The sequence below is a fragment of the Hevea brasiliensis genome, chromosome 16, assembly GCF_030052815.1.
Source record: "Hevea brasiliensis isolate MT/VB/25A 57/8 chromosome 16, ASM3005281v1, whole genome shotgun sequence".
NCBI lineage: Eukaryota > Viridiplantae > Streptophyta > Magnoliopsida > Malpighiales > Euphorbiaceae > Hevea > Hevea brasiliensis.
Genome location: NC_079508.1, coordinates 65468777 through 65495953, shown reverse-complemented (window position 1 = coordinate 65495953; position 27177 = coordinate 65468777). Strand labels below are relative to the sequence as shown.

At 41.3% G+C, this 27177-nt stretch overlaps 1 pseudogene; it reads right to left on the bottom strand.

Annotated features, from left to right (window-relative positions):
• Positions 1-23946: 23946 nt before the first annotated feature.
• On the bottom strand, positions 23947-25160 carry LOC131168970 (ATP-dependent zinc metalloprotease FTSH 6, chloroplastic-like; annotated as a pseudogene).
• Between the last annotated feature and the right edge of the window lie 2017 nt (positions 25161-27177).

The following is a 27177-nucleotide window of genomic DNA, read 5'->3' as shown; positions in this document are numbered from 1 at the left end:
AAAGTGAGTATTAAAAGTATAGTTGCCCTAGATAAGGATGAGGATACCACTCTTGGGTCATCGGTAGATGACCCAGTCGAGAATAAGTTTGTGATAATAGAAGATTCGGAGAGATAAGAAATTAGGAGACCTAGTCTGCAGACGTATCGTAGTAACTATACAATGTTCTCGATGTCCGCTCTGTAGCTGCAGATTCTGATGCAAACATGAGATTATTGTGTAGAGTGCGTGCATCCCCGTGGTGCTCCATAATGAGGTGTTTGAGATGGCTTCATTTTGGTACAGTTATGCGAGCAGAGTTCTATATTTGCAGAGGAGTTGGGAACTCTGGCTAAGAGTCTAGAGTTAGAATATTGAAAGGTCACGGTTGGGTGATAACTAGAGTCGGTGACTCGATTACTGACATGAGCTAGAGTTACATCAAGAGTTGCCATCGGACTGCAGGTTTGGACTAGTTGCAAAGTAAAGGTGACACTTATAGAGTGAGAATAGTATACCTTGTGTGTATCAGTATGGAATAAAGTACAACTCTACTACCTAGAGAAGGTCGAAACTATGAATTGATGATTTATAGAGCTATGATATGATAAAAGAGTCATTAACTTGACATGGTTTTGGCAAGGTGGTAGATGTAGTACCTTTGTTGCAGCAAGTTAGGATATAGTCCTATCTTTTGTAATGGATCGAAGGTTATTACTGATAATGATGACTTATGGAATAGTGTCCCAGATGGCACTGTAGAGTGTGGTAGAGAGTAGTTGGCTCGGGTATCCTGGAGAGGATACAAGTTCCATTATAGGAATCATATATAATTAGATCACGATGGATGTAAATCCTTTGAATTGGATGACGGGTTTGGGTGCCCGAAATCTTAAGTTTTGGAATTGAGTAAACATGGAAAATAATAATAATAATAATAATAATAATAATAATAATAATAATAATAATAATAATAATAATAATAATAATAATAATAATAATAATAAATAAAATTACTGCAGAATCAGTTCTCGAGGTAGTAAGGGTATTATGTAAGCTAAAGGATAAGAATAGAGATCATACAATAAAAGTATGACTGTAATGCTGAGTTCCTTTCTAATTTCAAATTATTCAAAACAATAGTATAATCTAATTATAATAGTGTTAAGAGTAATAAATTAGCGAAGATAAATCACAGAAGGCTAATGGATAAAGAAAGTGCAGAATGAAAGTTTGGGCAATTGATTGCAGATGCAATATAATCTAAATGCTAGTGGAAGTACTAGCTAGAGTGGTCAAAGGACCAAATCTGAGTAGCACAGACATATGATAACGATAGAGACTCTGAAAGATATAGTTAGCAAATGCAGCTATTATGTTAGGAAGAAGAATGGAACCGGGGATAGAATAGTCAAGTTCTATTTTGGGTAAGACAAAGGAAATAAATGAAAGGACAACCTAAAGACGCATAATAAAAGGAACAAATTTAAGATATAGGATAGGCTAAGTGTTATTCTTGGCAAGGAGAATGACAAGGATGGAAAACCCAAAATGGGACCACATTAGTGAGAAAAGTGATGGAGGTATGGAATACAATAATAATGAGTAAATGTTAGAAGGTGTGCGATGGTATTGCGGACTACCTAAATAGGTAGAGAAAGAGAAGTTAGTAAGCGATAAGTTGAATAAAAGTCGGTCTAAGGGATCAAATAGGTATGATGAGAGGAAAAGAATGATAGATAATGACACATAGGTTTTAGGTTAGACTTTTGAGATAGTGAGAAGGTAGTTAGAGGTTAGTTATGAATGTCGAGCAAACATTTTTAGTGTGATCAATGAATCACTTTGTAGTGAAGCAATAACGACAGGACAATAGTAGGGGTAGAACGAAAAGTGACAAGTCTGGATGGTTATAAATCACTAGAAAGTTCAAGGATCAAATTAATGACCCTAGATAAGGGTGGAATTAGTGTTGGAAGAATTTATTAGTGAGAGAAATCTTTCAGGAATCAACAAAAGTTAAGGGCACAATAAAAACGATGATAGATATGAATCATAGGTCGAGTATAAGTAAAGTTAATAAATTATAAAATATTATGTCAAGAAGGAAAATGGTACAGTAAAGGGTTCATGCAGATGATACCTTATAGGTAGAGCATAATTGTGCTAGGAGATGATGAAATTTGAAGAGAAATACCAAGAAACTTAGGTGAAACGTTATAATATGACAATCGGGTGTAGTTAAATATAAGAGGATATTGTCTTTCTTTTCAAGTTTAGCTTGTGCTTTTGGTTCTAGAAGGTTATATAAGGAACAGAAACTGAGTCAAGGAGACCTAGTTATTGAGAGTTTAGTAGGCACAAATGCATACATAATTTCCTGATATGAGAATGACAGTAAGTGCATACCTAGTATTAAGTATGAAAGGACGAACAGAGTAATGACAGGAGTTAAATTGAGTTAGCTACTAAGGCTTGTAACTGTTTTAAACTATGAGCTGGAGGAAGTACTATTTATGGATGAGATTCAATAGATAAAATTGTTGCTGATGGGTAATTTGAGGTTGAAGTTTAGAAAGCTATGGGCAGTATATATGATTATATTAAGGAGAATGAACACGTGAAGTATCTTGTTTGGAATTAAGGCATGACACATATTTCCTACAGCCGTGTTAGTTCAGATGGAACTTATAGTTTATGGGGCTCATATTCATCGGGATAAGCAATTTACTACTAAGGCTGATAGGGAATGATAATGTTACGATAGTTAAGTTGGAAAAAGGGGATACAAGAAAAAAAAAATTTCTATGGGTAATTATAAGTGTTACATAAGGTGAAGAATGTGCTGGTAGGAGTAAATCATAGGGTTAGAATTCTTGAAGTAATGAAACTAGTATTCAAGATAAGACTAAGAAATAAAAAGAAAGTTAAAGTTGATGATGGGATAGACATCTTTGAAGGAAAAGGTGTAAGGATGAGATAGGACTAAAATTAAGGAATAAGTACAGCAGGTTGAAAAGATACCAACAATACCAAAAATAGGAAAAGGGAAGTGGATAAGATGCAAAGGACAGGAAGAGAGCTCGATAGAGTCAGTTATAATGATGAGGATAAGGAGTGTCTAACCACTGCCCCTGTGTTAACACTACCTATGAGCGGTGAAGGATACACCGTGTACTGTGACGCCTCCAGAGTTGGCCTAGGGTGTGTTTTGATGCGGAATGGAAAAGTAGTGGCTTATGCTTCAAGGCAGCTGAAGAGGCATGAGCAGAACTATCCCACCCATGATTTGGAAATGGCGGCTGTAGTCTTTGCACTAAAAATCTGGAGACACTACCTGTATGGTGAAGTGTGCGAGATATACACCGACCATAAGAGTTTGAAGTACATCTTCCAACAGAGGGATTTAAACTTGATATTGTGGTGATGGATGGAGCTTCTGGAAGACTATGATTGCACCATCGGTACCACCACAGGAAGGCCAATGTAGTAGCAGATGCTTTAGCGAGAAAATCTTCTCGATTTGGCGCACATTTCAGTGAGAGAAGAGACTGATGATTCATGAAGTACAAGAGAAGATGGATCAAGGTTTAATCCTAGATCTTTCAGATGAGGGGGTCTTGTTGGCTCATTTTTCAGTGAGGCCAGACTTGTGAGATAGAGTTAGAGTTTCCCAACACAGAGACAAACAATTAATGAAGATCATAGAAAGAGTACAGCAAGATGAAGGTGGTGAGTTGGGATTTGCCAATGATGGTGACCTAGTGCAAGGTTCTAGGATATGTGTGCCCGATGTGGACAATCTCAGAGATGAAATCATGCGAGAGGCACACTATACACTGTACAATGTCCACCCAGGTTCCACCAAGATGTACCATGATGTGAAAGATAACTACTGGTGGAATGGCATGAAGAGAGACACAGCAGACTTTGTGTCCAAGTGCTTGACTTGTCAGAAGGTGAAGTTTGAACATCAGAGACCGTCAGGGAAGCTGCAAGAGCTGCCTATCCCAGAATGGAAGTGGGAAATGATCACTATGGATTTTGTGGTAGGTTGCCTCGTACCACGCGAGGTATGATTCGATATGGGTAATTGTAGACCGCTTAACCAAATCGGCTCACTTCTTACCGTGAAGACTACATATTACGTGACACAAGATGCGCGACTCTACATTCGAGAAATAGTCGATTGCATGGAGTTCCTTCCATAATATCGATAGAGGCCCCGATTCACTTCTCGGTTTTGGAGAAAGTTGCAGGAGGCACTTGGCACACAGTTGAACTTCAGTACGGCTTTCCACCCTCAGACAGACGGACAGTCCGAAAGGACAATCCAAACACTGGAAGACATGCTTCGCATGAGTGTCTTGGATTTTGGAGGTCAATGGGATGAGCAGCTAGCTTTGGTGGAGTTTGCCTACAACAACAGTTACCACTCCAGCATAGGGATGGCACCCTATGAGGCATTATATGGAAGAAAGTGTAGGTCTCCTCTGTGTTGGACAGAAATGGGGGAAGCGAAGGTGCATGATGTAGACCTAGTGCAGTACACTTCAGAGGTAGTTCCTTTAATCAGGGAACGATTGAAAATAGCTTTCAGTAGGCAAAAGAGTTATGCAGACCCCAGACGGAGGGATGTGGAGTTTGCAGTGGGCGACTATGTATTCCTGAAGGTTTCTCTAATGAAGGGAGTCATGATATTTGGAAAGAAGGGCAAGTTGCCACCTCGGTATATTGAACCTTTTGAGGTTACTGATAGAGTTGGAGCAGTTGCCTACCGGTTGGAACTACCACCCAACCTTTCTCACGTTCATCTCGTATTTCACATCTCCCTGCTCAGGAAGTACATCCTAGATCCTCCCCATGTACTATGGCAGGATGTAATAGAGCTAAAAGAGAACTTGACCTTTGAGGAGCAACCTGTAGCCATAGTGGACTACCAAGTGAGACAGCTAAGATCAAAATAGATCCCTATGGTTAAGGTTTTGTGGAGGAGTCAGTCAGTGGAAGAGTGCACCTGGGAGTCAGAACGGGACATGCGTAGCAAGTACCCTTATCTGTTCAATGTGTGATCATGTACTTTATTCTGCCTTGTGTAAAATTCGAGGACGAATTTTCTGTAAGGGGGGAAGAATGTAACACCCCTGATTTTTTATATATTATTATTGGGCTTCGTGTAGGTATCTTCAATTCGCGGAAATTCGACAGTTGTCCAGATCTGCGAAATTCCGGCGAACCAGGCAGTTCTGGAAAAGTCTCGGGTGGACCGAGGTTTTGGCTAGCCGCATTGTCGACGCGTCCGAGCGCGTTCAAGTCAGAATCGGCAAAGGTAAACCGAACCTTGCTTTTTCGTAATTTTCTAGTGCTTAAATAGGATTAAAAATCCATAAAATATTCGTGGTAGCTTAGAAAATTATGATTCTTTTTGCAATAGCTTAGTAATATTGCTAAGGACCGCGAGGCAAAGTTTTAGAATTTTTAGAGCTTATTTGGGCAGTTTTTGCAAAAATGGTCAATTATAGGGACTAAATTGAAATTTTACATGTTGTGATGGATGATTGATTTGGTGGGCCCAGGAGGGGCTGTGTGATGTGATTGAGTTGTGGACATATGGATTGTGAATATAGAAGTGTGTTTTGAGCCCTTTTGCAGGTTGGGTAGGTCCTAGGTATAGGGGAGACTCTGCCGGATTTTCGGCACGACTTAGGACGTATTGGTCTTTTTCTTTGTTTGTATTGAGTCAAATTTATTAAATGGTTGTAATAAAATTGTCAGGTGAGCCGGGACAGCCTTCTTCCTCCGCCCAGCCGCCTCAGTGATCATCGTCAAGTCTGTGAGTAAAATATTAATTTTAACTGTAATTTCGATATTATTATATGTTCAAGCATGCCCATGCATCACTTATATGCATATATTTATGTAGTTAAATTCTAGGCACGATTTATGTTGCATTGGTAACTGTTAAAGTGCCATGGATGTTGTTGTGATAATTTGGAGCAGTGTGCGTGCGTTGGCGTGCGTGTGATGTGGTGTGGACTATGGATAGGACGGGTAGTCACGGCTTGAGTTCTTGTTTGGGACCGATCCTTCGAGGGGTAGTCACGGCTTGAGTTCTTCGCTGGGACCCTCGATTTGGTTTATTAAGCGAAAGTCTGGCTTGAGTTCTTCGCTGGCACCAGGTTGGATTTAAGAGAGCTGTATAGGGGATCAGCTCCCATATATTATGATTGATGCTACAGGGTGCGTGAGTGCTCCAAATTACCTTTTTGATGTTATGATGTGAAAATGTTGTTGATATTGCATTTCACTCTACAGGGTGCATTAGTTTTAGATAGTTATAGAGATTATGGTTAAAATTGATATTTTACTCTCTGAGTCGAATGCTCACTCCTGTTCAATATTTTTTCCAGGCCACAGGAGGATATTTTTGAGGTTAACCTGCTTCCTTTCCTCGCAGGTTGTTTATCAATATTTGTGTAATTTTATTTACTCCTAGAATTTCCGCATGTGTTAGAAATGTTTATTCGATTTGGGTCTTTAAACTAAATTATTATTGTGGACCTGTAAAATTATTATATGCATGTTTGATGGACTGGATGAGGGAGCTGAGCTCCCATTTATCATTATGATGATATGAGTATGTGGAGAGTGAGCTGAGCTCCCAAATGGATTGTTTATTGTGTTTACAGGTCGGGTGAGTAAAAAACTCCCCGTTGGTAGGTCCATTTTATGGCCGGACTCTGTCCGGTTGGTTTCTTGAAATTGGGCCCAAATGGGCCTTAGAGTTGGGTAAATGAATAGTTAAGGCTTACTACGGGCCTCGGGGGCTTTAGGCTGGCCCAGGTCCTAGTGCCGGTCCGGCCCATAGGTTGGGTCGTGACAATTGTCAAATCCTAATCTTATAGCAAAAAATTTTAACAGATTAATAGCGCATTAAATAACGAGATTGTAGAGAGATAATGTTAAAGAGTGAGTATAAAGGGAAGATAAAAGCATAAGGAACGAAATATGACTTTATTATAGCTTTAACAAAGATAGAATTTCAAAGAAAAAGGGTACAAGAATAGATCTCACCTATTCCTTGTGGCTGGCTTTGAAATTCCTTAACTGCCATTATTTCAAACATTTCTGAAGTTTCATGTCGTGATGATTCATTTCCTTTCTCGGTTTCATGCTTCTCCCTTATTTCTCCATTTTCTGGTTCCAGGGGCGCCCTTTTTTTTTTTTTTTTTTTTTTTTTTTGCTCACTCTTTCAGAACGCCCTTTCGGGTTTTCATCCTTCACTCATTTTACAGAAAGCGCCCCTTCGGGGTTTTCGCCTTCTTTCACACATTTTGCTGGGAGCGCCCTTTCGGGTTTTCACTCCTCCCCTTTTTTTTTTTTTTTTTTTTTTTTTTAGGCATAGTATCTCTTGATGGTGTCAGCATTCACAGGTCTTGGCAATTCTTCACCGTCCATGTGGGTCAAGATCAAGGCTCCTCCAGAAAATGCCTTTTTAACCACATAGGGTCCCTCGTAGGTTGGTGACCATTTACCCCGGGGATCGCTTTGATTTGGCAGCATTTTCTTCAGAACTAGGTCTCCGGGTTGGAATTCGCGTGGGTGAATGCTTTTGTCAAATGCCCTAGCCATTCTCTTCTGGTATAATTGTCCATGACATGCTGCTGCTAACCTTTTCTCGTCCAGCAAGTTTAATTGATGTAACCTTGACTGGATCCATTCTGACTTATCAATCCCCGATTCCTTCAGAATCCTTAAGGAAGGAATTTCAACTTCAATAGGTAATACTGCTTCCATCCCGTAAACCAGTGAGTATGGAGTTGCCCCGGTTGAGGTTCTTACAGAAGTCCGGTATGCGTGAAGAGCATAGGGAAGCATATCATGCCAATCCCTATATGTGACTGTCATTTTTCGGATTATTCTTTTGAGATTTTTGTTTGCGGCTTCCACCGCTCCATTCATCTGGGGATGGTATGGGGAGGAATTGAGATGTCGGATCTTGCATTGATCACACAATTTCTGAATCTTAGGACCATTCAGATTCTTGGCGTTATCAGTGACGATTTCATTGGGGAGACCATGCCGGCATATGATATTGTTTCTGAGGAATTTGAGAAACGTGTTCTGTGTAATATGGGCATATGATGTGGCTTCGACCCATTTAGAAAAATAGTCGATTGCTACCAGGATAAATCTGTGCCCATTGGATGCCTTAGGGTTGATGGGACCAATCACGTCAATGCCCCACATTGTGAAAGGCCATGGCGAAACGAGGTTGAACAATTTGTGAGGTGGAACATTTATCGGATTTGCGTAGATCTGACACTTATGGCATTTTCGAAAATATTCGATGCAGTCTTTTTCCGTGGTGGTCCAGAAATATCCCCGTCGCATGATTTGCTTAGCCATCATATGTCCATTAGTATGGGTGGCACAGTTTCCCTCATGAGTCTCAAAAAGGATTCTCTTCGCCTCTTTTGCATCCACACATCTCAACAATTCGCCGTTGGAGCTCCTCTTGTATAGGGTCTCTCCACTGGGGAAGTATCCTAATGCTAATCTCTGAATCATCCTCTTTTCGTTTTTGCTTGCCCCGAAGGAATTCTGCAGTTTCTGATGGACCGTGATGTCATGATACCAAGGTTCATCATCAGGTTCTTCTTCAATCACGAAGCAATAAGTTGGCTCATTCCTTGTCTTAATCTTCAGTATCTGAGTCATCTGCCCTTCTTCGATTTGAGCCATAACAGCTAGAGTAGCTAAGACATCAGCAAATTGATTCTTGTCTCTGTTAAGATGAGTGAAAGAGATTTCTTGAATTTCTTAATCGGCTCGATAAGTACTTACGATACGGGATTAGTTTAGGATCCTTAGTTTGCCATTCTCCCTTGACTTGATAAATGATCGCTAAGTCTCCATATACCTTCAACTTCACGATTTTCATTTCGATGGCGGCAGAGACCCATCACACAAGCCGTGATTCTGCGACATTGTTGGTGCAGTCAAATCTCAACTTGATAGCTATCGGAAAGTGTTTTCCATCCGGGGATATCAACGCAGCTCCAATTCCATTACCGGACAAATTAACAGCTCCGTCGAAATACATTTCCCATACATCGGCTGGTCCCTCTTCTTCGCAGTCTACTTCATTAATATGCTCATCAGGGAACTCAAAATCCAGGGCTTCATAATCCTGGATAGGATTTTCTGCTAGAAGGTCAGCGATCACGCTACCTTTCACCGCCTTCCGGGTCATATAGACTATGTCATATTGGGAGAGTATGACCTGCCACTTGGCTATCCTGCCTGGTACGAATGGGCTTTCGAATACATATTTGATAGGATCCATCCTGGAGATGAGCCATGTCTTGTGATTCAACATGTAGTGCTTGAGGCGGTTTGCCATCCAGGCTAACGCGCAGCAAGTCTTTTCTAAGAAAGAGTACCTCGACTCACAATCATTGAACTTTTTACTTAGGTAATAGATAGCCCTCTCTTTTCGGCCAGTGTCATCATGTTGTCCCAAAACACATCCCATCGAGTTCTGTTGGACTGCCATATACAGGATCAGGGGCCTCCCCGACACGGGTGGAACCAATACTGGTGGGCTTGACAGATACTGCTTGATTGTCTTGAAAGCCTCTTGACAAACTGAATCCCATTGAGTGGTGTTGTTCTTTCGGAGCGATCAAAATAGGCTCGGCCTTAGCGGTGAGATTGGAAATAAACCTTGATATATAGTTCAATTTTCCCAGGAAGCTGCGCACCTCCCTTTCTGTTCTTGGGGATGGCATCTCTTGAATAGCTCGAACTTTATCGGGATCTACCTCTATTCCCTTCTCGCTCACTATGAATCCCAACAATTTCCCTGACCTAGCTCCGAATATGCATTTGGCGGGATTCAGTTTCAACTGATATTTCCTGAGTCTCTCCAATACTTTCCTTACCACCTGCACGTGGCTCTCTTCTCCCCTAGATTTGATGATCATATCATCCACGTATACCTCCACTTCTTTGTGCATCATATCGTGGAATAATGTGACCATAGCGCGTTGATAGGTAGCACCAGCATTCTTCAACCCGAAAGGCATGACCCGATAGCAAAATACTCCCCATTGAGTGATAAAAGCGGTTTTCTCTTTGTCTTCCTCATCCATTGGGATTTGATTGTACCCAGATGCCCCATCAATGCATGAACATCTGCCCAATCCCGCAGCATTGTCTACTAACACATCAATGTGGGGGAGAGGGAAATCATCCTTTAAGCTTGCTCTATTAAGATCCCTGTAATCAACGCACACCCTAACTCTCCCGTCCTTCTTCATTACCGGGACAACGTTAGCTATCCATTGGGGATATTTGACTACTTCCAGGAACCCAGCATCATACTGTTTCTTGACTTCATCCCGAACTTTGAGCAATGTGTCAGGATTCATTCTTCTTAGTTTCTGTTTCACCGGGATTGTCCCCGGAATAAGGGGAATTTTGTGTGCCACTATCTGGGGGTCCAAGCCAACCATATCATCATAGCTCCAGGAAAATACATCCAAAAATTCTCTAAGCAAACTGATCATATCTCCCACTTCTTCACTCTCCACAACCTTAAGTTCCCTCTTTACTTCTTCCGTGCCTAGGTTTATGGTGCGTGTTTCATTGCCACAAGGCACTAGGGAAGGTTCATCCCTTTCATCACTTTCTTCTGTGAGCTCCACCTCAGAATCACTTGAAGTAATGGCAGTTATAGGGGTTTCAAAATTAACCAGAGGAATTTCCGAGTCTATTGAATTATTAGGTGTTAATTGATGAATGGTCCTGAATGAACGAAAATAGAATATATTATAAGGATGGAATTCAAATGGAGAAAAGAATTGGAAATAAATGCGCTATTAATTCATTAAAAATTTATGACATAAGAAAAGGGTCCATTTACAATGTTACACTTGTCATTATGGACGAAATGATCAAGTGTAGATAACCAGAGGTACTTTACTCGAAATTAAGTACAGGGATGTCCTCTGCTGTCCAGTTGTCCAACTCTTGCCCCTTAGCTATCGGCGAGACCAGAGCCTTATACAAGGAATCTAGGTGGATGACGTCAATGGACGGTTCATCAGGTGATTCTTCAACCTCTGTCGGATTTTCAATGACCGGTTCGGTGAAGATCTCCGCGATTCTCGGGACTACCTTCCCTTTTCCCATTTTCTGGTCAAATCTTTGATCCCGAAGCATTTTTCTCATCCAGAATCGCCCATTCATAAGGGCATCTTCCTCATATCCCAAATCGCAGCGGCCTATCTTCTGGATAGTCGGTATGGGTTCAATGATTCCCTGTAATGTGGCGCCTAGGCCTTTGCCTTCTTTGTACCCACTCCTCGACATTATCTTGGCTACCATAGCCATAGCCGCTTCATTTCTGGTTTCTTGCAACTCAAGGGCCTGGAAGGAGCTTTCCAACGACTCCTCGGCCGCTTCCACATAAGGGAGTGATTGTGGCTTGATGACCAAAATGGCTTCTTCTCCTCTTACAGTGATGATTTTGCCGTCCATAATGTATTTTATCTTTTGGTGCAGAGTTGAGGGAACGGCGTTAGCAGAATGGATCCAAGGCCTCCCCAGCAACATAGTGTAGGCCGGCTCAATATTCATCACCTGGAATGTGACGTTGAAGGTACATGCGCCAATTTGGAGTGGTAAATCAATATCTCCCAACACTTCTCTTCTAGTACCGTTAAAGGCTCTTACCACCATAGCACGTTGACGTATATCTGATTGATCAACTGGCAACCTAGCCAAGGTAGCACTAGGGCGTACATTGAGAGCTGATCCGTTATCAATAAGTACCTTGGCTACTATACAACCCTTACATTTCACTGTTACATGCAGAGCTTTAGTGTGCCTTAAACCCGCTGGGTCTATCTCGTCTTCCGAGAAAGTAACAAAACTGGACGCATGGATTTGTCCCACTATCTTCTCAAATTGCCCCGGAGTGATGTCGGGGTTTACAAAGGCCTGATCCAGGACTCTCTGCAAGGCTTGTCGGTGCACTTCTAAGCTCAGGATCAGTGATAACAGTGAAATTCGGGCAGGTGTCTTTCTCAACTGCTCCACCACATCATACTCACTTTGTTTCATTATTTGGAGCAGCAGCTCCTCCTCTTCTTTATGTCCGGCAGGCTCTACTTCCCCTGTCTTCTCAACCTCCTCTTCAATATTCTTCGGTGACTCTCCCATCTTTACTTTCCCTTTTCTCTTTTCTTTCTCTTCGTTCCCGTAACACCTCCCACTTCGAGTTATAAACTCTATTTCTTGCTCAGGTGGGGAGGATTTTGTGGCGGCAACTGGTTGAAGATTAACCTGGGGAGTAGTACTGGCGGTAGGTCCGGCATAAGTCATTTTAAAATGCTCATGGGGAGTGAAACATGGTTTTGGTGGTGCCGGAGGTGAGGCAAGATTAGGAGCTGATGTGCTGCTTGACGCTCCTTGAGTGAAAACTTGGAAATTATAGTTCCAAGGGACAGCGTGAGTATTGGTGACAGGGAGCTGAGGAGGAGTTCGGATAACCGTTACTGGTGGCGAGGCTACTGGGGGTGAGAAAGTAATTCTGGGTTTAGAGGTAGAAGCATTCTGGCTGTATCTAGTTGTGTTCACTCCCCTTTCCGTCTTCGACCTTGTCCGGCATCTCAGAACTTTGAGGGATAACAAGTTCTGAACCTCTTGCTTAAATTCCTCACAATCCTGCAGCTCATGATCAGCTGCCCCCCCATGGTAAGGACATCCCGTATCCTCTACTGATTTTGATGCCTGAGGGCAAAGGTAGCCTTCCTTCATTGCCACGGCAAAAATATCCTCAAAGTGAGGAATCAGCTCGTCTACCTCCGGTGTCGACCTCTCTCCGTCAGACTCTATCATATTTACACCATTGCCCGCATTATGGTTGGGCAATGGGTTTGAGGTAACATTAGGGAGGGAACCATTTCCTTCAATTTTCAGCCATCCGTTCCGGATTAAAGCGTGCACTCTCCCCCTGAGTGCTCCGCAATTGTCAGTTGAATGCCCTTGTGCCCCTCCATGATACTCACAACGGGCAGTGGCATCATACCACCTGGGATATGGAGGCTGAATTGGGTCTAGGGGAACTGGTACAATCTGGTTTATACCGACAAGGTATCGGTATATTTCACTGAGCGGTAGGGGAAGAGGTGGATCAGGGTTTCTCGGGGGTCTTGGGTTGTTTTGTGGTGGTCTCGGTTGAGCAGGAGGAGGAGGTGGTCTAGGTTGGTAATTTGTTGGTGGGGGATACTGTGGGCGCGGGTGTGGATAATTCGGGAAAGGAGGCATAATGTTTGCGATGGTTTGGCCATGAGGAGAAGGATATGGCCGGTAATTATTTTGGGGAAGTGGGGAGTAATTATTCTGCCGGGTGATGGAATGCACATCAGCCTCCTTTTTCTTGCCAAAATTGGCAGTCTTCTTTGCAGGGTTCTCAGCCAATTCCTGTAGTCGTCCCATTCTTAAATTGGCCTCTATCCTTTCACCGGCCTGGATGATGTCGGAGAAGCTGTTGGAAGTGTTTCCAATCATCAAGTTGAAGTAAGGAGCTTTCAAAGTCTCGATGAACAGAGAGCATAGCTCATTGTCGGTCACCGGGGGGTGTACTTCTGCCGCCTTTTCTCTCCATCTCTGGGCATACTCCTTGAAGCTTTCCCTGTCTTTCTGCACCAGGTTCTGGAGGTCCCTCCTTGTAGGGGCCACATCACAGTTAAATTTGTACTGTCTTAAGAAGACATCAGTTAAATCCTTCCAGGAGCGCAGTTTGCTTCTGTCCAACTGAATGCACTACCTCAGGGCTACCCCGGAGAGGCTCTCATGAAAGAAGTGGACAACAATCTGTCATCATCTGTCAGAGCGGACATCTTGGCGATATAGGTGGCCAAGTGAATGCGAGGGTCTGAATTCCCAGTGTATTTGTCGAAATCAGGGACCTTGAACTTGGACGGCACCACCACATCAGGAACCAATCTAAGCGATGCCACATCGATTGAACCATACATATTCAGTCCTTCAATTGCTCTCAATCTCTCTTCTGGAGCAAATAGTTTTTCGTTTTCTCTCGTCTTATTTTCCCCTCCCACTGCATGAAATGCTCCCCCAGTTGGGAGGTGAGGGGTGGAGTGAACTGGAGGGATTAGAATTGAAGGGTATGGGTCGGTGTTTGAAACGGTTGGGTAATGAGAGTAAGGTAGGTCATTATTCATGGTAGCCGGATTGACAGTGATTGTCGGGTCCGGGATAGGCGACTGAAAGGTAAAAGAAGTTGAAGCTTGGTGAGAATCCATTGTTGTAGGAGGTGGAGGAGGTAGAGGTAAGTTAGGTTCTGAAGCAGGTTTATTCTGGGACATTTCCCTCATTAGTCTCATAAGTTCTGAGACCTGATCCTTCAATTCGGAAACCTGCCCTTGTAGGTTCTGTACTTGTTCCTGATCTTCCATTATCTTCTTTGTTCGGGATCTTGTTAAGTACACTCGCTTGGGTTGAACCTTGTGCTTAGTCAGGCTTGCCTTGTTTGAAGCAATGTTGATTTTCTGTAAGGAGTAAAAAAAAAAAGGTTTTAACAAATTTAAAATTTCATAAAAAAACTAAAAGTCCTGGTTCGGACGAAGGATACAGTGGCATTTGGGAGCCAGAATGAAATCTGCGAAAGGATGGTTGCATCAACTTTATCATGGCATCATTCGATAGTCTGACTGTAAATGACTGGATTGAATGCGCATTTATGATACCTGTCCATATAGCTCATTCAATTTTCACATAACCCTAGCGAGGGAGTTCCTACGGGAGTCATATTATTCATTCACAAATTTTCTAAACAATGGTCCAAAAATCATTTCATTAACTGAATAATTTGTACACCGTATTCTTTACATCGGCCTAGGCTCTGGGAGGTTCTTTATAATGAGATGACATTTCCTGAGATACTCATATAACCTTTCTTCTTGTTTGGCAGGGTCGAATGCTTTCAGAGCATACTCGGATTCATGTAATATTTCTTGTTTTCCCTGTGCTATTGTTCTCTCCAGCTGGTCAACATTCTCTTTCAGCTCTTGATAAAGAGCAACTTGTCTTTCTTTCTCCTTCCTTTCCTTAGCGCATTCTTTCAAGATATCGTTGATGAGTAGTGCCTGTTCTTTCAATTCGAGCTTCTTCTTTTTGTTTTCTTGTTTATACTCCTCAACGAGTATTTCTTGGTATTTTATTTTTTCCTGAAGCTTACTATTTTGTATTTCTACTTCTTTTACCATAGCTTGGAGAGAGTCTTTTTCCTTTTCCCATTGTTCCTCTTGCTCTTCGAACCCTATCTTTTCGGCCCTTGCCTCTTCCCTGAGTCTTCTCACCTTTCTTTTAAGGTTTCGCTGTTGGTTCTCCAACTGTTTCATTTGTTCTTGCAATTGTGAGTTCTCGGTATTTGCTTTTTGTAGTGAGTCAGCCAGACGATTATCAGCTTCTTCTAATAGGACGTTTCAGCGAGGGTCGCTGTCTTCGAATTCTACAGTTGAGTGTTCTCGGTCCCTGTCAGCCCTCCATTCAAGATAATCGCGTGTGGCACTTGGACCTTTAGGCGACCTTTCCATCAGAGAGATGTTTTCCCAAGATCTGCGAGCCATTTTCAACCCTTCCTCTTCTTTGATCTCATGGTAGAAATGACCTTGGTGGTATTCTTCAATGTTGATTTTGGACTGTGTTGAGCCAAACTGCCTCATTATCAATGCCGGAGTGTAACTTGTGTATCCGGTCACTCCGATTAGGGATACCGTCTGATTACCTCCCGTGCTCATCAAAATGGATTGGCCTGACGCCCACAGTTTCCTCCAACAGTAATTATGGCTATTGAAACTCAAAATCCGTTCCCGCCACTGCTGTTCATTCTTCGGACTGATTACCAACCGGGTCATCTTCTCGATGGGGGGCTGGTCAAGGTACCAAGTTAATCCTTTTGTCTCCACAGGACACATGTGACTGATAATCCAGAGGTATAACAATTGAGAACAACACTTAATGGACCCTTTGCCCTGTTGTCTGCAGTAGGTAAGGGTTAATAAGGTCTCCGCAAGAATCGCCGGTATCGGATTGACCTCACCTTTTCTACGCCGAATACTTCCACCGTCTTTGCGGGTTATGATTCCGATGGTCCGGAACAAAATCAGGCCATAGATTCCCAAGGCGAGTGTCATTGAAGCTCGATCCCACTGTTTCTCTTGGATGTATTGATCTAACCATTTCTTGAGATGTGTCCAATACCAACCATGCGTGTTTCCTTTGACGGTTTCTTTTGACTTTACTTCTTCTGGGGAAATACCAATCATATGTGTCAATCGTTTCCAAGCCTGCCTATGCTCGAGATGAAGGTAGATCCGATTTTGCGTCAGGTAAGGAATCTCTAGTAATGTCTGGTATTCTTCCATAGTGGGAACTGTATCAATATCATTGAAAGAGAATACTCCGTACTTAGGACTCCAAACCGACAGCATGGCTTTTAATGCCGGGATTTGGACATTGACTCGCATTAGGGTTGCAATCCTCCCATACTTCTTCTCAAATCGTGCCTTGACCTGATCGGGAAGCGACCTCCAACCGTTAGATAAACCCTCGAAATTTGTTCATTCGACCTCAATTTTATTCAGATCTAATGAAGGTAGCAAGCTAGCGTGTGCTTTGGAAACATCATTTTGCGGGGGTACTGGAGTATGAGCTGATTTGGACCAAAGTTTAGCATTCTGAACTTCTTCTGCCGACTGACTCGAGGATGTCATGATAAAAATGATGCCTATCCTTTTTACAGACTTTTGGTTTAGTGATGCCTGCAGAAAAACTCGTTAGCAGGATAAATTCAGGTAATCTTGTATTATATTATTGGCAGAGTGGTACCTACACATTTATCAAAGTAGGAAAATTTGTAGGTTTTCTTAACAATATGATTCAAGATTACCTTTAAAAATAAGAACAAAATAAAATAAACAGAATAGGGTAAGAGTAAGTATGCCTCTTTTGTCCTAGGATAGGGAGACTCCTGATACCGGATGAGTGCTACCTAATTGGACAGTTCTATCTTATAAGGTAGCTTACTACGGCTTTCAGCTATCGTGATAGTTTAGCTCAGGATCTAGTTTTCTAAGAGCCACAGGTTCCCAAATTGCCCCTACTGTAAACAGTAGAGCCTCATTCTATCCCCATGATATTGTCGAGAAAATTCCACGGATATCACAGTGAATAGAACGAGTTTCAATTTGAGCAGAAGCCTTCACGGATACTAACGGGGTAGAACCCACGGGTACCGCTACATGACCCCCTCCTACTTTCCTAAAAGGGTAAGAAAGCCCGGGTATAGGGCTGAAGTGTGTGAGGACATCGTGTGAGTGTTTAGTGTGTGAAGGAACATCTTTACCTCTTCCCAATTTAGGGGGATTTTATTTTCTTTTTTCTTTTTTTTTTTTCCTTTTTTTTCAAACGAAGAGTACTGCAAGGAGTAAAACAAGCAAAACAAGCAAAACAGTTAGTAGGAATAAACAAAAATTAACAGATAAAATATTACCGGGTAAGCCCACCTAACTATAATTTGATTAAGAAATTAGATCTACTCTTGGACCTCTGGACCAGGGTCAAGTCGAATCGTCCCCAGCGAAGTCGCCAAGCTGTCGCAAGGGATTTTGCGGTCGCCTGAACGAACCCTCACCGAAGTGGAAAAGAATGAGGAGTCGCCACCTTAGTTTTGAGGGAAACTAAAGAAAACCATTTGTGAAGATAAATTGAAATAAAACCACTTCAAAACAGAGATTCTAAGTTCGGGGTCCGTAAACGGGTGGGGAAGGTGTTAGGCACCCCACCTCGTCCCTTAATAAGGGTAAGTAGATTTAACTTCATATTTTTATAAATTAGTTAGGAGGGCTTGAATGGAAATGTTAATCCTTTTAACAAAAAGGAATATTTAATTTTTCACTAAGTTTGGATTACCCAGATACATAAGTAAATGAGATAACCTTAGTGAGTTACTGTTGTATATTAGTTTTGTTTGAAGGGCTATTTTATTAGAATTCAATTTTTGGAATTGGATGAGAACTCTCCTCCAATCTCTTTTGAATATTTATTTAAATTTTTAAGCTTGAGAAACGGATAAGAACTCTCCTCTGATCTCTTTAATATTTATTAAAATTTTTAAGCTTGAGAAATGGATAAGAACTCTCCTCCGATCTCTTTAATATTTATTAAAATTTTTAAGCTTGAGAAACGGATAAGAACTCTCCTCCGATCTCTTTAAAATTTTTAAGCTTGAGAAACGGATAAGAACTCTCCTCCGATCTCTTTAATATTTATTAAAATTTTTAAGCTTGAGAAACGGATAAGAACTCTCCTCCGATCTCTTTAAAATTTTTAAGCTTGAGAACCGGATAAAAACTCTCTTCCGATCTCTTTTAAATATTTCTTTGAAATTGCAGTTGAGGATCGGATAAAGACTCCTTTCTGATATCTTCTATTTAAACGGCAGTCAGATAAGGGTCTTTCCGATCTCTCTAAATTTTACCTATCGAGAGGACCTAAGGCCAAGGGTTCTGACGTTCAAAGTTGTCAGGGGGTCTGCGCAAGACCTCTTTAACTTATTGGTACCTTAGGACTGGGCAGGGGATGCCAAACCGAATCCTCCGACCTTCCTATATGGTCGCCTTACCAGCATTTTTGGTAGCTGATCTATTCCATTTAGTTATCCAAGGTTTGATTTTACTCTATCTTATGACGTCTTACCCCATGACCTACTGAGTCATTCTAGTGACTCAGCTTTACCATTTTCCAGGCTTATTATTCAGACCTTTCATTATTTCAAAAGGACTCTTAAGTTGCCGTTACCTACATCTCATCCAACTACTTATGTATCGCTTGGAACTAGATGACTTACGCTCAGAAATAATAAAGATTAAGAAATAAACTAGAGCACAACCTTTCTCTGTATCTTTCTAGCGTGATATGAACTTAAAGAAAATAACATACATAAAGAAAGAAGAATGGAAATGCGTAAAACAAGAACTAAACTTAATAAAATGGCAACATGAATACTGACCTGTAAGGAGTCGATTCTAGTGAACTAACCGAGAATCACGAAACGCAATAAGATTGAAAGTTGATAGCCGAGAGACTAAGGTTCGCCTTGGAACAAAGAGTGCTTCACTAAATGCAATCGAGTCAGAATTATACCCGAGTTTAAATGAGATTGAGTATGGGCGATGGAAGTGAAAATAAAGATAACAAGGAACTGAAAAATGTGAACGCTGCAGGATGATGAACGAGCTGAAAATGGAAAGTTTCAGTGTTCAAAATCTTTTTAAGAAAATACTTCAGAAAACTGGTTCCAAAAGTTCTTCTTATGAAAGCAGAGTGACGATCTGAATTAAATTTCAGAGTTCTTCCGCTATAGTAACTTCCTTCTTTTTTTTGTCCTTCTTTGAACAGTTTTCATGCAGGTATTTATAGGAACCGGGTGCTCCCCATGAAGGGTCAGGATCTATTTTGAGGGAGATGGAGGGTCAGGATTTCGAAGGACATGATATGAGGCTCAGGAATTAAAGAGGATCAGAACGGACGGCTAAGATCCTCTTTAGAATATTTATCATTTTCTTCTTCTAATCTGACGGTCCCAAATTCTCTTGTCCGGGGTGATCTGAGGGCTGGGAGTGAAAGGCGCTGATCTTGTCATTTTCTTCTTCGATCCGAGGGCTCCGAGCTCATCCTTACAAGTAAGATCAATGGTGGAGATTAGAATGTACAGCGCTATCCTGACGTACGCATGTCAGAAATGCGGGCGATTCTGGGGCGTGCGGTTGAGATTTTACCTGCAACACTTTAACTACCTCAGCTCTGATTATGGTGACGGCGGTATGCGCCTTATTCTTTTTGTTTTCTGCTCTCTCTTCCTTTCCGATCTTCTTAACATGATCCTTCTCCGATCTTTCATACCGGTCTCCCCTCTTCCGATCTCTATTATTCCAATATTTCCCTTAACTGTGCGGTCAGGTCAAGGCATTAATTCCCCTCGATTCCCAAAGCGTCCGCTTCGTTTTCTGCTTAGCAATAAATGCCCGATTTTCCCCTATATATACCCCTGACAGAAGAGACTTTCTTTATTCAATTTTCCTCTCTTCCTTCTTACTTTCCAGTTCTAGCTGCTCCGGCAGAAGTTCCGGCCATGATTGTGGCTGTTGATCCCTTTTCGATGGACCTCTTTATTCCCCGATTGAAAATTTACGACCCCGGTGCTCGAATAATCGTGATAACCTTATCTGATGATGGTGAGAGAACTGGACCAATTAACCGATCTAGATCGCGGACCTTGATCGTGTCGATCTCGAGTCGTTCGACCGGTATAATCGGCGAACCGATTTCGGCCGAGAAGACTACTAATGTTCTGCCGACCCTTGGCGGTTGCTCTTCCAAGTTTATTTAGCTTCTCACCACATTGGATGTTCCGACAGCGGCTTTCCTCCACATTGGGTGTTCCGACAGCGGCTCGATTCCGGTCGATGACATCCTTTGGATCAGTCACAATGTTGACTTTGACATAGGTCCTTTAGATGGGATGTTCCACCGGTCTCTGAGATCGCCCAAATGATGTATTTTATTTTCAATGTAATCTGCTCTCTAGAGATCACAGAAATGATGTAGTCCAATTTTAATGCAATTTGATCTCTAGAGGTCACCGAAATGATGTAGTCCAATTTTAATGCAATCCGATCTCTAGAGATCGCCCAAATGATGTGATCCGATCTTTTGGAAATAAAGATTTTATTTGTCAATTATCATCTTATTATTATTGCATTAATTATTTTCCGATCTCTGAAGTATTTATCCGATCTGACCTTTAATTTAAATGACCCTAAACCGATCCGCAATTCAAAAGATTTATCTTAATCTGCCGATCTCTAGTTAGCCGATCTCTTTATGGAATTTCCGGAATATTCATGAGACGCGTTAGAAACAGCTGGCAGATCTCGCTGACCGATGCATCGCCTGGGATGCCGTGAGCATTAAATGCTCGGACGAGTATAAATAGGGGTGGGGGTTAGCCATTTGCTCTCTTGTGTCATTTTCAGCTTCTCGCGAACAACTTCAAAATTCTCTCGTTTTCTCAAGCTCTTCCGACTCCGATCAAGCTCCGGTAAGGGTTTTGATCCTTCTTTTAGTTTAAATTCTTTATTTCCTTTGAAAATGAGCGGCGCCGAAGGTCAGAGAGCGGCGAGTCCTCCTTCCATCCAGTTCTCGTGGTCATCTGATGAAGTAGAGGTGGTCGGGCCAAGGGCGCGACCTGAACCTCCTAGAGTCTCCGTCCCAGCTCGGGAACAAGTGACATCATCAAGGCATGCGCCTTCTTCAGGGAGAGAGAATCTTCCCATGGACGAACTGCCATCGGTCCTTCAAGAAACCGATCTGCAGTCATTCAGCCAGGAGTATAACATTGAGCCCGATTCATATGAACTTATCCGGTGTCACGGCGATCTTTGGGCCGATCATTTCTTCGAAGAGAATGACATGATTATGGTATACGAAGAACAGTTGAAAGCCGGGCTGCGGTTCCCTCTTGACGACTTCTTTAAGGAAGTCTTAAAATTCTTCCAAGTGTGCATAGCTCAAGTTCACCCGAACTCGTGGCAGATCTTAGTAGCCTTTCGAGGCCTCTGTCGAGCTAAGGGATTCCGTCCTACGCCTAAGGTATTCGCCGAACTGCATAGGTTAACTCGTCAAAAGGATGACGAGTACTGGTTTTTCCAGGCGAAGCCACATTGCGGGCTCTTCATCGATCTGCCCTCCTCCCTGAAAAACTGGAAGAACCACTTCTTCATTCAAAAGAGCAAAATTCCGAACGGCTTTGAGGGTTTCCCTCGTAGCTGGCTACACCAAGGCCCTTTAATTCCGAAGCGTCTAGTGTTGAATAGGGAAGAGGGCGCCATGGTGATGGAGTTGAAGGAGCAGGTATCCAGAGAGAAGTTCTCTTGCTTGGATGCAGTGACCGCCGAGCTGCACCATTGGACTATGGAATTGATCACCGACAAAGATCGCGGACTCCAGCTCTCTGACCTTGGCATCGGTATTTTCTACATCTCAGATCTCAGGACCTTGGCGATCTCACTGACCTCTTTTTTGTGCAGGTATGGCTAGCGGCGAAGCTTCCAAGGAGAGTCGGAAGCGAAAGAGGGAGATCTCCCGGAAGGTACGGGAGATGAAGCGAGTTGAGGAAATGCAGACACCCAGGCATGAGCCCGGGGAAATACAAGGCTCGTCTCAACCTTCGGGACCGGTGATCGCAGAAGTGGTCCGATCCCCTCCTCGCCGGGAAGAGCCGCCTCCACCTCTTCCAGTTGCTCCAAATGCAGAAGAGGGTTCTTCTCAACCTAACGTGAGGACTATCTCCCACGGTGCCCAAGTCTTAGTCCACTCACTGGAGAAGAATCGTACGGTTCGAGAAAACCCTGGTTTCGCCAAGGTCTTGGCGTCCTCTATCTGTCTTCGAGAAGATCGGGATAGGCTGTCTCCGGATAACCTTGATGATATCTTGACCCGATCCATGAGCTTGAACGTGGAGTGCCTGGTGAACCAGCACATCATACGGGAGAAGGCGCATCGCCTGGGTAAAGAGGTCGAGAGGATGGGTCATGAGGCAGCTTCCCTCCGATCTCAACTTTCATCCGCTCAGGGCTACATATCTCAAATTGAGGGGCGAATGAAGTTCTATGAGGACAAGCTGGCCGAGCAAGCTCATGCTTTTGAAGAAGTGCAAGCGCTCCGGGCCGATGAAGCGGCTCAACTCGCTCACCTTGCTGAGGAGCTCAAGGTGAAAGAAGAAGAGATAGTGACTGGAGTGGCCGGCGCTTATGTGAATGCTCACAGAGATCTCCTGGCTGAGCTCAAGAAGCGTTATCCTGAGGAGGACTTCTCCTGGATGGCCAACCTGGCTCCCGATGATGAAGGTGAGGAGAGTGAGGAGGAGGCTGAGGGTGAGAGAGGGGACGGACAAGATGTAGATCAGGCTGGGGGTGATCCTCCAGCTGAATAACTTGTACAAATTCTTGAAATGAAATGAAATGGAATGCCTTTTTTGTTCGATGAATGGTTATGATCGGAAAATTTCTAAATTATTTAAACACTTGATTGTCTGAGTATGTTGAAATAACTGAAAGTGATTATTAACCTAAGTGTGAGAGATCAGAAAACACAATGAGCACGAGATCGGTAGGGAACCAACGCTAAACGGGACTTGATTAAAATTAGAAATTTGGGCTTGAACATTTAAGATCGGGATCATCATTAAACCGGAACGGAACCTTTGATTATTCTTAAACTTTTGAAAGGAAGATCGGTAACAAAAATGGTAACAAAGATCTAGTGTCAGTTCAATTTCGTTTGTCAACAGAGATCAGGAATATACTTGACTGGTCAGGAGATTCGACAATGGGTTTGAGAGATCGGTGAGTGATTTAATAGACCGGTAAGGCTTTGACTAATGTGAGGACTTAGCATTGATTCAATTCCTTGTGAGGAGAGATCGGAAATGTGGTTATCTAGCACAGAGAGATTTAGTACTGGGGATCGGTTTCAAAGTTTATTAAATCTGGGGATCGGCCAAAATATGGTGTCGACAGGCAATAACACCAAAAGAAACATCCTTGTCAAGCTTCTTGCTTTTGCTATGCACCTTTAATATCTCTTCCCTTCCCCTAATATCTGGTAGCCCAACAGTAACCTAATCAAAGTAGCACAAATATTCCATGACTTACAATTCAAGAACTAAAATCAGTCTCCTTCACCATTTTGATCATATTAAAATCCCATTTGCTTAAAATCAACATTGTAAATTTGCAGAGTAAGTGTAAGAGAACAAGAGCTTACCTGCCTGTCAAATCTTCCTGGCCTAAGCAAAGCAGAATCAAGAATTTCAGGCCGATTTGTTGCAGCAATAACAATAACTCCACTATTACCACTAAAACCATCCATTTCAGTAAGTAACTGGTTTAATGTTTGTTCCCTCTCATCATTTCCTCCACCGATGCCTGTCCCTCTCTGCCTAACAACAGCATCTATCTCGTCGATAAAAACCAAGCATGGCGAGTTTGCCTTTGCCTTGTTGAATAAATCCCTCACTCTTGAAGCCCCTACACCAACAAACATCTCAATAAACTCTGATCCTGAGAGCGAAAAGAAAGGAACTCCTGCTTCTCCAGCTATTGCTTTAGCTAGTAAAGTCTTGCCAGTCCCAGGAGGTCCCACTAACAGAACTCCTTTAGGAATTCTTGCCCCCTACTTTAGCAAACTTATCTCGTGTTTTCAAGAATTCAACAATTTCTTGAAAATCTTGCTTTGCTTCATCAATTCCAGCAACATCATCAAATGTTACTCCAGTGTTAGGTTCCATTTGGAATTTGGCCTTGCTTCTGTTTTCAAGCATGTAGCACATAATTATGGTGGGAACTAGCTCATTAATTTAAAGCTAAAGCTTTATATATAATATGTAGTTTAAATCAGACAGATTTTATGAATATATTATAATTACCGTACCTTCCAAGCCCGAATGGTAAGTTGGGACCTCCAGGAGTGTTTGTAGCTGATGTCCTTAACAACAAAGTGCCAAGCAAAATCAATAGAAGGGCCAAGTTCCCCAACAAGTCAAGCAAAGCAGCAGCCCAGTTGACTTCCATTGGATGAGCAGCAAAATCTACATTTTTCTCCTTCAGTTTCCTCAAGAGCTCTTGCGGCAATCCTGGTAATTGTATTTTCAATCTCTGGATCTAGTCAAGTGTTGGATTGAAAATCTCAGCGATGGCTACGGTTCCATTCTCAAACAGGTCTACTTTCCTCAGAGCGCCTTCATCTAAGTACTGCAAGAATCTTGAATATGACATTCTACTTGAAGTTGATGCTATTGGACTCTCTGGCTCAGCCTTTGCAGGCTGAGTTAGAGAGATCCCTTCACTTACAAGACCTAAGGCAGTGGCATTTAGTAGTTTTCTTTTACTCAGTTTGACATCCAGGGATGTTTTATGAGACGGGTTGTCTCTGTAAGCAATTTTGGGAATGTGGGCATCCTTTGAAAGTTCCTGGGATTTGCAGATGAGAATGTGGGAAATAGATAGAGAAAATGCAGATGACATGTTCTTTGTGGAAACTGGGAAACCTGAAATGGTAGTCTGCTTTTGTTCTCCGAATTGAGCAGTTGGCTAGTTAAGTTAGATCAGTTTTGGTGGGAACGTTGAGAACTTTGTTTAAATAATGAGAGAGAGAGACAGAGAGAGAGAGGATGTCTCCAGAACTTCAATTTGGCCTTTTTATCAGATTGGATGTTTTGTTGTCTAGTCTTTCCTCGCTTGCAGGGTCTGGAAAGTGTTGACTTTTATGTAAAGATTGATACAATTTGAGGACCTCACACTTGGAAGTAAAACAGATGGGCGAGTTTTTGTTTTCAAGAGGAAAGCATATTCTATAACGGGTGCCACGTTATGGTTTTATTATGTGGTGTGCAACTCAATTCAGGGAAATTTCTCACATAAACTGAGGTATATAAATATTTAATTAATAAAAAATTATATACATATTTTTATAAGAGTTTATCATAATTTTAATTAAAATAACTATTAATAATTAATTAGATATATACAATCGAGGGTAAGAAAGAATTACTCAATTCACTCTCTTCATTTGCTTGTATTTGTTTTGAGCAGTCATTTAGACTTCAATATTCAAAATTTAGAAAAACAAAAGGGTGAAGTAGTAATGGATTAATGGTACGAAAAATACCCACAAAGCAACAAGCCTAATTTATTATTTAGGAAACGAAATTAACCTCTCTTCATAGTGGAAAATTCTAGCTGTTACCGCAAGGGAAAAAGTAGCCCAAAAGATCAAGATTCTTGATTTCTTTTGTGTAGGGATCATATAATGCAAACAACTGCTTAGGCCTGGCCGGGGCCAACTCCTATCTATTTTCAAGTTAAAATTAGAGATTTAGGTTTAAGGTTTTTGGGGAATAGAATTTACCTTTAAAGATTCTTTTGATTTTAATTTTAGTTCGATTTTAGTTTAATTATTAAATTTTTTTAATTTCTTTTTTTTAAAGAAAAAAAATCAAATCAATTGATTTCACTATAATTTTGATTCAGCTTAATATCAATTTTAATTAATTTTATTTTAACTCTAATTAATTTCGATTTTAAATTGGCCTGTGTCGAGATCTACCACTGCTCTTCATCCACCAGAGCAATCTTGTTTAGTGGCGGGAAGAGATTCTAAATGACCGATGAATGATGAACGGAGAGACGGGAAGGGATTTGAATTATTTAGTGGCGGGGTTAACTAATAAAACGTCGATATTTTGTAAAACATTCGATCTTAAATGTTCTGCTTTTGTTGTTGCCTGATCGGATGTAGAATGAAGCCCAGGTCCGTAATTAGCAAGACGGACCAGTAATCTCACCAGTAATCTTGATTTGCCGCTTTTTATAGACAATGAGTGAACAAGAGAGAGAGTCAGTCTCTTCTCTAATATGAGAGTGCACCATATTTTGCAGACGCTAGAAACCTTGACTGATAATCTCATACAAAATTTCTATCAGCACACCTTCGAACAGCTGATAAATTATCACTTATTAAAATTATATTAAATTAAAATTAAAATTATTGTACTAATATAATATATTTTATTATTATTAGTTTATTATATGAATCACATAATTACTTTTTATTAATTTTAACAAATATTTTATTTAAATTATAGAGAATGTTTTAATTTTTTTATATTTTCTTAATAAGATAATTATCTAATAGATTATATCCATAAAATAGTTTGTTTAAATTAATTTTCATTCATTATTTTTATATATTTTTAATTACTTGATAATTATATATTTTAATTTTAAATAAATTAACTTAATAAAAATTATATGCTATATAATTAATATATTTTCGTATAAATATATACCCTCTCGCATATATAAATATATTATATTTGTAATTTATATATGACTCTTCATAATATAATGTTTAAGTCATTGCGAAATGTTTTATACATTGGATTACTTTATTTATAAGCATAACACGGAAAAGTATTGATACACATTCATATTTTTGAAATTAAACAAAATTTAATCTAAAATTTTTAAAATAAAAAAGATT